Source organism: Rhinopithecus roxellana, chromosome 8 (genome assembly GCF_007565055.1).
Source record: "Rhinopithecus roxellana isolate Shanxi Qingling chromosome 8, ASM756505v1, whole genome shotgun sequence".
In the NCBI taxonomy this organism is placed as follows: Eukaryota; Metazoa; Chordata; class Mammalia; order Primates; family Cercopithecidae; genus Rhinopithecus; species Rhinopithecus roxellana.
The window spans coordinates 8368318-8383436 of record NC_044556.1 but is presented as its reverse complement, the minus strand read 5'-3'; the positions used below and the strand labels follow the sequence as shown (position 1 = coordinate 8383436).

Sequence of the window (15119 nt, the reverse complement as noted above, 5' to 3'; positions counted from 1 at the left end):
TCGCTTGAACCTGGGAGGCGGTGGTTGCGGTGAGCAGAGATCATGCCACTGTACTCCAGCCTGGGTAACAAGAGCGAAATCCATCTCAAAAAAAAAAAAAAAAAAATTTGGGAAAGGATGCTCCCAGGACCTGGGTATCTGCTGTGTACACTGTACTACAGTGGCTTATGCTAGCGGAAAACCTCCTTCTCAGGCCATCTGTGGCCCAAAGGCATTCAGAAGATGGAGCATTCAGGACGGAATCTGGGAAGCACAGTGGTTAGGAACCCAGCTGTGGGCTTGACGGTCGCCCAAAGGGGTGCTCTGGAAGCAGACACCAAGAAGGTGTTGGGGTGCGGGATGTGTAGGCCACAAGGCAAGGATGTGGAAGAATCGAAATTCCTGTGCCGTGATGGTGGGAATAAAAAATGGTGCCGCCGCTATGGAAAAGGGTACGCTGGTTCCTTAGAGCAACGAAACATAGAATCAGGCCGGGCGTCGTGGCTCACGTCTGTAATCCCAGCACTTTGGGAGACCGAGGCCGGCAGATTGCCTGAGTCAGGAGTTCGAGACCAGCCTGGGCAACGTGGTGAAACCCTGTCTCTACTCAAAATACAAAAAAAATTAGCTAGGTGTGGTGGCGGGCGCCTGTAATCTTAGCTACTCGGGAGGCTGAGGCACGAGAATCGCTTGAGCCTGGGAGGCGGAGGTTGCAGTGAGCCAAGATCACGCCATTGCAGTCCAGCCTGGGTGGCAGAACGAGACTCTGTCTCAAAAAAAAAAAAAAAAGAAAGAAAGAAAAGAAGAAATTAAACATAGAATTACTGTATGACCTAGAAATTCTGCTTCTGGGTATACACACAAGGGACTTGAAAGCAGGGACTCAAAGAGACACTTGTACACCTGTGTCTACAGCAGTGCGATTTGTAACAGCCAAAAGACGGAAGCCACTCCAGTGCCCACCAAGAGACGAATGGATAAACAATATGGTCCCTCCGTAGGCTGGGATAGGATTTAGCCTTAAAAAGGAAGGACATTCGGCCGGCACGGTGGCTCATGCCTGTAATCCCAGCACTTTGGGAGGCCGAGGCAGGTGGATCACTTGAGGTCAGCAGTTTGAGATCAGCCTGGCCAATGTGGTGAAATCCTGTCTCTACTCAAAATACAAAAATTAGCTGGGTGTGGTGGTGGGTACCTGTAATCCCTGCTACTTGGGAGGCTGAGGCAGAAGAATCACTTGAACTCGGGAGGCAGAGGTTGCCGTGAGCCGAGACCATGTCACTGCACTCCAGCCTGGGCAACAAAAGCAAAACTCCCATCTCAAAAATAAAATAAAATAAATAAATAAATAGGAAGGAAATTCTGACCAGTTGCGGTGGCTCACGCCTGTAATCCCAGCAATCTGGGAGGCCAAGGCGGGCAGATCACTTGAGGTCAGGAGTTCGAGACCACTGTGGCCAACACGGTGAAACCCCATCTCTACTAAAAATACAAAACTTAGCCAGGCGTGGTGGCACATGCCTGTAATCCAAGCTAGTTGGGAGGCTGAGGCAGGAGAATCACTTGAACTCGAGAGGCGGAGGTTGCAGTGAATCGAGATCACACCCCTGCACTCCAGCCTGGGCAACAAGAGTGAAACTCCATCTCAAAAAAAAAAAAAAAAAAATTCTGACATAGGGAAATTCATAGAGACAGAAAGTGAATTACCAGTTGCCAAGGATGGGGGTGGAATGGGGAATAACCGCTTAGTGTATGTGAGGTTTCCCTCACATATATTTTCATCCCTTTGACGGTGATGAAAATGTTCGGGAACTTGATAGAAGTGGTGGTTGTACAACATCGTAAATGTACAAAATACCACTAAGTTATTCACTTTAAGATCCTTGATCTTATTTTATGGGAATTTCATATTAATTAAAAAATACACACATACGGCTGGGCGCAGTGCCTTGTGCCTGTAATCCTAGCACTTTGAGAGGCCAAGGCAGATGGATCACCTGAGGTCAGGAGTTCGAGACTAGCCTGGCTAACACGGTGAAATCCCATCTCTCAAAAACAATTAGCCAAGCGTGGTGGTATGCACCTGTAATCCCAGTTACTCAGGAGGCTGAGTCAGGAGAATTGCTTGAACCCAGGAGGCAGGGGTTACAGTGAGCCGAGATCGTGCCATTGCACTCCAGCCGAGGCAATAAGAGTAAAAGTCTGTCTCAAAAAAAAAAAAAAAAAAAAAAAAAAGAAAGAAAGAAAAGAAAAGAAAATACACACACACGCAAACATTTCTTGCCTCTTCTCACTTCTGGTGACTACTGGCATTCTTTTGTTTGTGATTAAATCACTCCAATCTCTGCAACTATCTTTACATGACTTTCTCCTCTTCTATCAAAACTCTCTGACTCCTTATTTATTTATTTATTTATTTATTTATTTATTTATTTTAGAGACAGGGTCTCACTCTGTCACCTAGGCTGGAGTGCAGTGGTATGATCACTGCTCACTGCACCCTTGACCTCCTGAACTCAAGTCATCCTCTTACCTCAGCCTCCCAAAATGCTGGGACTATAGGGATATACCACCATGACTGGCCAATTTGAAATCTCTTTTTAAGAGATGCGGTCTTGCTATGTTGCCCAAGTGGGTCTTGAACTCCTGGCCTCTAGAAATACTCTTGCCTTGGCTTTCCAAAGTGGTGGATTACAGGTGTGAGTCACTGCACCTGGATATGTGCATTATTATTATTATTATCATTATCATTATTGAGATAGAGTCTCACTCTGTCACCCAGGCTGGAGTGCAGTGGCATGATCTCAGCTCACTGCAACCTCCACCTCCCAGGTTCAAGCGATTCTCCTGCCTCAGCCTCCGGAGTAGCTGGGATTACAGGCATGCACCACCATGCCTGGCTAATTGTTGTATTTTTAGTAGACATGGGGTTTCACAATGTTGGCCAGGCTGGTCTTGAACACCTGACCTCAGGTGATCCACCTGCCTTAGCCTCTCAAAGTGTTGGGATTATAGGCATGAGCCACTGCGCCCGGCTGGTGTGTTATTATTATTATTTTTCCCAGGACAAAGATATCTTTATTTATTTATTAAATTTTTATTTTTATTTCAGTAGTTTGGGGAGCACAGGTGGTTTTTGTTTACATGGATAAGCTCTTCAGTGGCGATTTCTGAGCTGTTGGTGAACCCATCACCCAAGCAGTGTACACTGTAGCTAATATGTAGTCTTCAATCCTTCACCCCGCCATTTTCCCCACCCAAGTCCCCAAAGTCCATTATATCACTATTTGTTTTTTTTTTTTTTAGACAGAGTTTCACTCTTGTCACCCAGGTTGGAGTGCAGGGGCACAATCTTGGCTCACTGCAACTTCACCTTCTGGTTTCAAGCGATTCTCCTGCTTCAGCCTCCCAAGTAGCCGGGATTACAGGCATCTGCCACCACGGCCAGCTAATTTTTGTAGTTTTAGTAGACATGGGGTTTCACCATTTGGCCAGGCTGGTCTCGAACTCCCGACCTCGTGATCTGCCCACCTCAGCCTCCCAAAGTGCTGAGATTACAGGCGTGAGCCACTGCGCCCGGCCGTTATATCACTCTTAAGCTTTGCATCCTCCTAACTTAGCTCCCACTTATAAATGAGAACATAGGATATTCTCCTTTTCATTCCTGAGTTACTTCACTTAGAATAAAGCTGGCCAGGTGCATCCTTAATAGCTGGGAAATACCTTCGTATTGCTTGCGGCTGTCCCTTTAAAAGCCGGTTGCATTCCTATTTGGAGAGGTTCATTGGCTGGATGAAATTTGTTTTGCTCACTTTTCACCACAAATCCGTGACGCTTAATTCTGTCCTGTGAAATGCCTGGTGCAGAGTTACAATCTCTTACCTCGTCATGGTCTCCTTTGCTCGGGATGTTTACTGCCTCTTTGATTTTTTTTTTTTTTTTTTTTTTTTGAAACAGAGTATCACTCTGTTGCCCAGGCTGGAGTGCAGTGGCACGATCTCGGCTCACTGCAACCTCTGCCTCCCGATTCAAGCGATTCTCCTGCCTCAGCCTCCCAAGGCACGTGCCATCACGCCAGGCTAATTTTTATATTTTCAGTAGAGACGGGGTTTCACCGTGTTAGCCAGGATGGTCTCGATCTCCTGACCTCGTGATCAGCCTGCCTCGGGCTTCCAAAGTGCTGGGATTACAGGCGTGAGCCAGCACCCCTGGTCTGCCTCTTTGATTCTTGCTGAGCTATTTTGTAACTAGAGATGGATGGTTTCAACTCTGCAGGTTTTTACATCAGATATGATGGGGGCAGGTTTTACAGAATTATAACCCCTTGAATGAGAGCTACTCAGTAGGAAATTCCTACCCACCACCTCCACAACAGAATACCAGGTAGCACCAACGTGTTCTGCTGTAGAGACTGGTCTCGTTGATCGTGTCCTTAAACTTCAGAGTCTGGGGAAGAGCAAACACCGTCAAAAGATCATCAGTCTGGGAGGCTGGGGATAGTGGCTCACACCTGTTAACCCCAGCACTTTGGGAGGTTGAAGTGGATGGGTTGATTGAGCGCAGGAGTTCGAGACCAGCCTAGGCAACATGACAAAAACCTTGTCTCTACAAAAAATAGAATAATTAGCCAGGTGTGGTGACGAGCAGCTGCAAGCCAAGCTACTTGGGAGGCTGAGGTGGGAGGATTGCTTGAACCCAGGCGGTCAAGGCTGCAGGGAGCTATGATTGCATCACTGCACTCCAGGCTGGGCAACAGAACCAGACCCTGTCTCAAACAAACTAACAAAATAATCACCAGTTGAAACTTGTAAAAGACAACCTTTATTGCTTAAAAAACAACTTTATTAAAGTGTAATTGACATACAAGAAAACACTCATATTTAAAGTGTACAGTAGGATACTCTTTGCTGTATGTCTACACCTGTGAAAACACCACCACCATCAGGACAGCAACATATCCATCACCTCTGAAAGTTTCTTTTCTTTTCTTTTTTTTTTTGAGATGGAGTCTTGCTCTGTCACCCAGGCTGGAGTGCAAAGGTGTGATCTTGGTTCATTACAACCTCTGCCTCCTGGGTTTAAATGATTCTCCTGCCTCAGCCTCCTGAGTAATTGGAATTACAGGCACCCACCACCACGCCTCGGCAATTTTTTTTTTTTTGTATTTTTAGTAGAGATGGAGTTTCACCATTTTGGCCAGGCTGGTCTCAAACTCCTGGCCTCAAGTGATCTGCTCACCTCTGCCTCCCAAAGTGCTGGGATTACAGGTGTGAGCCACTGTGCCCAGCTGAAAGTTTCTAACACTCCTTTGGAACCCCTCCCTCTTCCCCCTCTCCTGGTAGCTTGTGATTTGCTGTCTGTCATTATAGATCAGTTTAATTTTTCTTTTTTCTTTTCTTTTCTTTTCCTTTCTTTTCCTTTTCTTTTTTCTTTCTTTTTCTTTTTCTTTTTGATGGAGTCTCGCTGTCACCCAGGCTAGAGTGCAATGGTGTGACCTTGGCTCATTACAACCTCTGCTTCCTGGGTTCAAATGATTCTCCTGCCTCAGCCTCCCGAGTAGCTGGGATTACAGATGCCCACAACCATGACAACACCCCACTATTTTTTTTTTTTTTTTTTTTTTTTTTTTAGTACAGACGGGGTTTCACCATTTCGGCCAGGCTGGTCTTGAACTCCTGACCTCAAGTGATCTGCCCATCTTTGCCTCCCAAAGTGCTGGCATTACAGGTGTGAGCCACTGTGCCCAGCTGAAAGTTTCTACATGCTTGTTTGGAATCCCTCCCTCTTACCCCTCTCCTGGCAGCTGTTAATTTGCTGTCTGTCATTATGGATGAGTTTGATTTTTTTTTTTTTGAGATGGAGTCTCACTCTGTCACCCAGGCTGGAGTGTAGTGGCGCGATCTTGGCTCGCTGCAACCTCCGCCTCCCGGGTTCAAGTGATTCTCCTGCCTCAGCCTCCCTGGTGGCTGGGATTACAGGTGCCCGCCACCACACCCGGCTGATTTTTGTAGTTTTAGTAGAGATGGGGTTTCACCTTGTTGGCCAGGATAGTCTCGATCTCCCAACCTCATGATCCACCCACCTCAGCTTCCCACAGTGCTGGGATTACAGGCATGGAAATGGAATCCTGTACCATGCATTTTTTTTTTTTTTTGGCCTGGCTTCTTCTAACTCAGCAGAATTTCTAAGATTTTCTGGAATCATGTACCAAGCATTTTTTTTAATGGCCTGGCTTCTTCTAATTCAGCAGAATTATTTTGAGATACATCCCTATTGTTGGATGTATCAATAGTTCCTTCCTTTTTATTGTGAAGCAGTGATTCATGGAATGGTTATATCACTGTTGGTTTATCCAGTCACCTGTTGATAAAAATCTGAGTTGTTTCTAGGTTTGAGCTATTGCACATAATGAAAGCGTGGACTTTTACTATTGTTTTAATGCAACTAGAGCATCTCAGAGAGGGAAGGCAGTAGAAATGTCTTCCTCTGATGGGTAATAAGGCAAGGTGATTTAAGAAGTCAGGGCCGGGCGCGGTGGCTCAAGCCTGTAATCCCAGCACTTTGGGAGGCTGAGGTGGGTGGATCACCTGAGGTCAGGTATTCAAGACCAGCATGGCCAACATGGTGAAACCCCATCTCTACTAAAAATACAAAAATTAGGCCAGGCGTGGTGGCTCAAGCCTGTAATCCCAGCACTTTGGGAGGCCGAGACGGGCGGATCACGAGGTCAGGAGATCGAGACCATCCCGGCTAACATGGTGAAACCCCGTCTGTACTAAAACATACAAAAAAACTAGCCGGGCGAGGTGGCAGGCACTTGTAGTCCCAGCTACTCGGGAGGCTGAGGCAGGAGAATGGTGTAAATCCAGGAGGCGGAGCTTGCAGTGAGCCAAGATCGCACCACTGCACTCCAGCCTGGGCGACAGAGCGAGACTCCATTTCAAAAAAAAAAAAAAAAAATTAGCCGAGTGTGGTGGTGCACACCTGTAGTCCTAGCTACTTGGGAAGGTGAGGCAGGAGAACCGTTTGAACGCAGGAGGCAGAGGTTGCTGTGAGTTGAGCTTGTGCCACTGCACTCCAGCCTGGGCGACAGAGTGAGATCCTGTCTTTAAAAAAGTGAAAAGGAGTGTGTGCAGTGGCTCACACCTGCAATCCCAGCATTTTGGGAGGCTGAGGCAGGCAGATAACGAGGTCAGGAGTTCAAGACCAGCCTGGCCAACATGGTAAAACCTCATCTCTACTAAAAATACAAAAATTAACTGGGTGTGGTGGTGCATGCTTGCAGTTCCAGCTACTCGGGAGGCTGAGTTAGGAGAAATGCTTGAACCTAGAAGGAGGAGGTTGCAGTGAGCCGAGATCGTGCCACTGCACCCCAGCCTGGGCAACATATCAATATTTCATCTCAAAAATAAATAAATAAGAAAGAACTGAAAGTGAAGGAAGCAGGTAGAGAGGTGTTCAGAGGGCAGAGTAGGCAGTGCGACTTGGTGGGGACATCCAGGGTCTGGGAGTGGTGACTCGGTTGATGGAGGCAGTTCACAGCCACAAGAGAGTTTTTGTAGAGAAAGAGCTAGTGGTTGAGATACTCTACGTGGTCTTGGCCAAACATCTTGGTTGAGCAGCAGAACTGGGGTATGAATCCATGCTCCTGGTCACTTGAGGTCAGGAGTTCGAGACCAGCCTGGCCAACATGGTGAAACTCCGTCTCTACCAAAAACACAAAAAAATTAGCCAAACTCGGTGGTGGGCACCTGTAATCCCAGCTTCTCAGAAGGCTGAGGCAGGAGAATTACTTGAACTCGGGAGGTGGAGGTTGCAGTGAGCCGAGATTGTGTCACTATAGTCCAGCCTGTGTGACAGAGCCAGATTCGGTCACATACACAAAAACACCCTAAAAAAACAAAATACAAACATTATACAACGTGCAGGACAGACTTCCTCAACAAAGAATTATCCATGCCTCAGTGTCCATAGCCCTGAGGTTGAGAAACCCTATACCAGATGAACTTCAGAATAATTTTTCTATACCCTTTTAGGTATAGATTTTGAATGTTTTTTTTTTTTTTTTTTTTTTTTCGAGACAAGATCTGGTTCTGTCACCCAGGCTGGAGTGCAATGATACAATCATAGCTAACAGCAGCCTTGAACTCCTAGACTCAGGTGATCCTTCCACCTCAGCCTGTGGAAGCTGGGACCACAGGCAGGCACCACCACATTCTGTTAATTTTTACAATTTTTTTTGTAGAGACAGGGTCTTGCTATGTTGCTCAGTCTGGTCTTGAATTCCTGACTTCAGGTGATTCTTTCATCTGGGCCTCCTGAATAGTTGGGTCAACAGGTGGGTGCCACCATGCCTGGTTAATTTTTAAAACATTTTGTAGAGGTGGGGTCTTGCTATGTTGTCCAGGCTGATCTTGAACTCCTGGCCTCAAGCAATCCTCCTGCCTGGGCCTCCTGAGCAGCTAGGTCAACTGGTGGGTACATACTGGTTGGTTATATTTACAGAGTACACAAGATGTTTTGACGCAGGCATGCAATGTGTGATAATCACTTCATGGAGAATGGGATCTCCATCCCCTCAAGCATTTATCCTTTGTGTGACAAACAATCCAGTTATACTCTTTTAGTTATTTTTAAATGTACAATTAAGGCAGGCGTGCTGACTCACGCCTGTAATTCCAACATTTTGGGAGGCTGAGCCCGGCAGATTACTTGAGGTTGGGAGTTGGAGACCAGCCTGGCCAACATGGTGAAACCCCATCTCTACTAAAAATACAAAAATACAAAAATTAGCCAGGTGTGGTGGCGGGCACCTGTAATCCCAGCTACTCAGGAGGCTGAGGCAGGAGAATTGCTTGAACCTGGGAGGTGGAGGTTGCATGAGCTGAGATGGCACCACTGCACTCCAGCCTGGGCAACAGAGTGAGACTCTGTATCAAAAAAAAAAAAAAAAAATTAATGAAAAATAAACTACAATAAAGTTATTATTGACTATTGTGGTTTGCACTTTCACGTTGCAGGCTTCAAAAAGCATGGGTTTATTTGGGTACAGTGGCTCATGCCTGTAATCACAGCACTTTTGGGAGGCCAAGGAGGGAGGATCACTTGAGGTCAGGAGTTGGAGACCAGCCTGACCAACATGACAAAACCCTGTCTCTACCAAAAAAATACAAAAATTAGCTGGGCATGGTAGCGCACTCCTGTAATCCCAGCTACTTGAGAGGCTGAGGCAGAAGAATCGCTTGAACCAGGGAGGTGGAGGCTGCAGTGAGCCTAGATAGCACCACTGCACTCCAGCCTGAGCAGCAAGAGACTCTGTCTCAATAAATAAATATATAAATAAATAAATAAGCATGGGTTCAAAATAGGAGTGTGGAATGGGTCTGATCATTCGAACTCTAAGGAATGATGGAATATCATTCAGCCGTAAAAAGGAATAAAGCACTGGTTCAGGCAATGACAAGGATGAACTTTGAACACATTATGCTAAATAAAAGTAGCTAGTCCCCAAAGCTCGCCTATTACATAGCTCCTTTTATATGGAGTTTGCAGAACAGGCAAGTCCACAGAGATAGGAAGTGGATTAGTGGATGCCTGGGGCTGGGGAAGGGAGGTGGGGAATGAGTGCCGATGGGGACAGCGTTTCCATTTGGGGTGATGAAAACATTTTGGAACGAGATGGTGACAACAGTTGCATAACATCGTGAATGTACTGAATATCCCTGAGTCGTACACTTTAAAATGGTTAAAATGATAGATTCTGGCCGGACGTGGTGGCTCACGCCTGTAACCCCAGCACTTTGGGAGGCCGAGGTGGGCGGATTACGAGGTCAGGAGATCGAGACCATCCTGGCTAACACGGTGAAACCCCGTCTCTACTAAAAATACGAAAAAGCCAGGTGTGGTGCCAGGTGCCTGTAGTCCCAGCTACTCGGGAGGCTGAGGCAGGAGAATGGCGTGAACCCGGGAGGTGGAGCTTGCAGTGAGCCGAGATCGCGCCACTGCACTCTAGCCTGGGCAACAGAGCAAGACTCTGTCTCAAAAAAAAAAAAAAAAAAAAAAAAAAAGATAGATTCTGTGTTACGTGTATTTTACCGTGATAAACAAAAACAAGGAGGTATATTTCAATACTCACAAAAAGCTCTTTTAGTTTTAGATTTTAAATTTCTGGGGCACAAGGTACATTATTTAGGTAGTGGACACACCAGAAGCCCAGACTTCACCACGATGCCATATATCCGTGTAACAAAATTGCACTTGTACCACTTAAATTTGTACAAATAAAAAAAATTCTCATTTCTGACCCTTATGCTGTTTTTTTTTTTTTCTTGAGACAGGGTCTTGCTTTGCTGTCCAGGCTGGAGTGCAGTGGTGCAATCATAGCTCACTGCAGCCTCGAATTCCTGGGCTCCAGCGATCCTCCCACTTCAGCCTCCCATGTAGCTGGGACGATCCGTGCACACCACCACACTCAGCTAATTTTTACATTCTTTGTAGAGACAAGGTCTTGCTATGTTGCCCAGACTGAATGCATGCCTTTTATCTGTTGCATATAATTTCCTCACTTAAAATGTCTGTCTTTTGGATAGATATCACATGTTCTCATTCCTATGTGGGAGCTAAAAAAGTGGATCTTGGACGGGTGCAGTGGCTCATGCCTGTAATCCCTGCACTTTGGGAGGCCGAGGTGGATGGATCACTTGAGGTCAGGAGTTTGAGACCAGCCTGGCCAACATGGTAAAACCCCATCTCTACTAAAAATACCAAAATTTAACTGGACATGGTGGTGGGCACCTGTAGTCCCAGTTGCTTGGGAGGCTGAGGCAGGAGAATCTCTTGAACCCAGGAGGCGGAGGTTGCGGTGAACCAAGATCACACCACTGCACTCCAGCCTGGGTGACAGAGTGAGACTCCATCTCAAAAAAAAAAAAAAGTGAATCTCATAAAGATAGACAGTAGATTGGTCGTTACCAGGAAGGGTAGGAGAAAGAGCGAGATGAAGAGAAGTTGATTACTAGGTACAAATGTACAATTTGATAGAAGAAATAAGACAGTGTTTGTTAGATCAGTAGTGTGACTATAGTTTGCAGTAGCCTATTGAATATTTCAAAATAGCTAGAAGAGAATAATTTGACTGTTTCTAACATAAACAAAAGACAAATATTTAAGGTGATGGGTATCCCAAGTGCACTGATTTGATCTTTACAAATTATATGAATGTATTAAATTATCACATGTACCCCAAAACTATGTACATCTATTATGCATCAACAGAAAAAATTCTTTTTTTTTTTTTTTTTTTTTTGTTGAGACAGAGTTTTGCTTTTGCTGCCCAGGCTGGAGTGCAATGGCGCGATCTCGGCTCACTGCAACCTCTGCCTCCCAAGTTCAAGTGAGTCTCCTGCATCAGCCTCTCAAGTAGCTGGGATTACAGGCATGCATCACCATGCCCAGTTAATTTTTCTGTATTTAGTAGAGACGGGGCTTCACCATTTTGGTCAGGCTGTTCTCAAACTCCTGACCTCAAGTGATCCACCCACCTTGGCCTCCCAAAGTGCCGGGATTACAGGCGTGAGCCACCACACCCGGCCAAGAAGAATTTCTTTAAAAATCTGTCTTTTGACTTGATACATAGGGCTTTCTTTCTTTCTTTCTTTCTTTTTTTGGCTATTCATATAATCTTAATTTCTACATAGCCAAGTTTGCTATTTTACAAACTTAAACTCGGGTTTCATGTCTTGCTTGGAGAAACTTTCCTCACTCTGAAATTATAAAATAAAATGTTCATATCCTAAAGTCTTACAGTTTCAGTTTTGAACGGCTGTGAAGTTTACAAAATGCATTTTTAGTATGGAGACGCAAATCTTTTATTTTTTTGGAGATGGAGTCTCCCTCTGTTGCTTAGGCTGGAGTATAGTGGGGTGATCTCAGCTCACTGCAGCCTCTGCCTCCTGGGCTCAAGCTATCCTCCTACCTCAGCTTCCCGAGTATCTGGGACTATAGGCACCCACCACCATGCCTGGCTTTTTTTTTTTTGTATTTTTGGTAGAGACAGGGTTTTGCCTTGTTGCCCAGGCTGGTCTCGAACTCCTGGGCTCAAGTGATTTACCCACCTTGGCTTCCCAAAGTGCTGGGATTATGATTACAAGCATGAGCCACCATACCCAGTCCCAAAGCAAACCTTAATATGGCATATTCTAGGTTCTGCACCTTTTATAATAGACTTTAACTACTTATAGCCTGCTGTTGACCTGAAGACTTAGCAGTAACAAGCAGCCGATTCACAGGCATTTTGTATGTTACATGTATTACACACTGTATTTCTTTCTTTCTTTCTTTCTTTCTTTATTATTATTATTATTATTATTTGAGATAGAGTCTTACTGCATCACCTAGGCTGGAGTGCGCTAGTGGCATGATCTCGGCTCACTGCAACCTCCACCTCTTGGGTTCAAGTAATTCTCATGCCTCAGCCCTCCAGAGTAGCTGGAATTACAGGTGCACGCCACCACACCTGGCTAATTTTTGTATTTTTAGCAAATATGGGGTTTTGTAATGTTGGCCAGGCTGGTCTTGAACACCTGACCTCAAGTGATCTGCCTCCCTTGGTCTTGCAAAGTGCTTGGATTGCAGGAGTGAATCACTGTGCCCAGCCTCTACACACTATAGTCTTACAATAAAGCAAGTTAGAGAAGAGAAAATGTTGTTTAAAAAAAATCCAGCTGGGCATGGTGGCACGTGCCTGTAATCCCAGCTCCCTGGGAGGCTGAGGCGGGAGGATCACCCAAGGTCAGGAGGTAGAGGCTGCAGTGAGCCCTGATGGTGCTACTGCACTGAGCAGCAGAGTGAAACCCTGTCTCCAAAAAGAAAAAAAAAAAAAAAAAAAAAAGGAAAAGAAAATCACAAGGAAGAGAAAATACATTTACAATTACAGACCGCTACAATATTTATCATGCCATAAATTTGTTTATAAGATTAACTGTCTGTCTGAAATGGACAACCGCAGCTGTAGAGCTCAATTTATGTTACTTAGCAAGTACTTCAACTTTTTCTTGTCCCGTCCTGACTTTTCTTTGCTTCTTGGCGGCATTTCCAGCTCACTAGTGGCACTTCACATGGGCCTCATGATGTTATTCAATGTTTACGGTATTGCACTAAACACAGTGAAAAATACGCGGGAACTGCCAAGAGATCCCTTTTTACTGGGGCACAATTTCCTGGAGAGGTGAACTGCCCGCAGGGAGATAATTAATGTAACTTGACATTTTAAGCAGATAGTTTCAACACTTGCACTCACTCCAGTAGCAACAGGAGGTGGCTATGAAATTATTACAATAACACAATATATGCTGCAGTTAATTTTATGCAGCTATGATTGAATGCTGCATAAAATTACTCTTGACTTGGAATAACACCATGTATGGTTTGTAAGTGTGTGTGTACGTTTTAATACATTTTAACGTTTTGTAACAGATTTGTGTATATTTTATGTTAGCAAATGATAAAATAGGGCTGGACATGGTGGCTTATGCCTGTAATCTCTGCGCTTTTGGAGGTAGAGGCGGGAGGATCACTTGAGTTTAGGAATTTGAGACCAGCCTGGGCAACATGGTGAGACCTCGTCTCTATAAAAAGTAAAAAAATTAGCCGGGCGTGTTGGTGCTTACCAGGAGGATCGCTTGAACCCAGGAGTTGGAGTTTACAGTGAGCCATGATTGGGCCACTGCTCTCCAGCCTGGGCAACAGAGCAAGACCCTGTCTCTAAAAGAAAATAATAGCAAAAATAATAAAATAGACTAGTATCTACATTTATTTTATGCATTCATGACATACCTAATTTTTTTTTTTTTTATATTTCTTGGCTACCAAGTTCATCTGGAAATCTTTTCAAACTGTTGCAAATCTCTAAAAATGTTTCCAATATATTTATTGAAAAACAGTCTGTTTAAAAGATGACCTCATTTTGGGAGGCTGATCAGATCACCTGAGGTCAGGAGTTCGAGGCCAGCCTGGCCAACATGGTGAAACCACATTTGTACTAAAAATACAAAAATTAACTGCGTGTGGTGGCGTGTGCCTGTAGTCCCAGATACTTGGGAAGCTGAGGCAGGAGAATCGCTTGAAACTGGGACATGGAGGTTGCAGCTGAGATTGCTCCACTGCACTCCAGCGGGGTGACAGAGCGAGACTCTGCCTCAAAAAAAAAAAAAAAAAAAGTGCACGGTTCAAACTCATGTTGTTGAAGAGCCCACTGCAGCTCTTACCATGGTTTCACTTTCTCCTCTTTCTTTTCTACAGTTACAGTGAGTGCCTGGTTCAGTTGCAAGAATGCCTTGTCCACCCTCCTCTGAGCCTTTGCTCATGCCTTCCCCTCTACCTGAAACGCATCCCTGTGGCTTCCCTAGGCTGGCTCCTCTTCATTTGCAGACTTAAGCTCAAACCATGTCCTCAGTCAGGTGCGGTGGCTCACGCACCTGTAATCTCAGCACTTGGGGAGGCTGAGACAGGCGGATCTCTTGAAGTCAGGAGTTTGAGACCAGCCTGTCCAATATGGTGAAACCTCGTCTCTACTAAATATACAAAAACTAGCCGGGCATGGTGGCGTGCACCTGTAGTCCCAGCTACTCGGGAGGCTGAGGCAGGAGAATTGCTTGAACCCGGGAGGCGGAGGTTGCAGTGAGCCAAGATCGTGCCACTGCACTCCAGCCTGGGTGACAGAGCAAGATCCGTCAAAAAGCAAGCAAACAAACAAATAAACAAACAAACAAACTCATATCCTCAGCAGACTCCTCCCTATGCACCTCCCACTCCCCTCAACTCATCACACACTCAATTATTTTAAGGGCTGTCTCCCTGGCTCAGTTGTGAACTCCATAAGGAAATGGGTCATGTTTATTTTGCTCACTGAAAAATCCCCCTATTACTTATTGCTTGTTGATTCTCCCACCCAACAAGTATTTATTAAGCAACAGATATGTCAGGCACTGGGTTTAAGCAGTGAAATAAGACCGAAAAGATTTTCACTTTCGGGGGAGGGGAGAAGACACAGACACTTTCGGGGGAGGGGAGAAGACACAGAAAACGTTGAATAAGGATTTCAAGGCCAATCATGGTGGCTCATGCCTGTAATCCTAGCACCT

At 45.3% G+C, this 15119-nt stretch overlaps 1 long non-coding RNA gene across 1 annotated transcript in view; it reads left to right on the top strand.

The window, feature by feature from the left end:
* Positions 1 to 14483, top strand: part of LOC115899283 — a 35228-nt gene extending 20745 nt beyond the window's left edge. Inside the window, exon 4 of the long non-coding RNA XR_004059029.1 lies at positions 14278 to 14483. This is a non-coding gene — a long non-coding RNA (uncharacterized LOC115899283). The remainder of the gene's footprint in view (positions 1 to 14277) is intronic.
* The last annotated feature ends 636 nt before the right edge of the window (positions 14484 to 15119 follow it).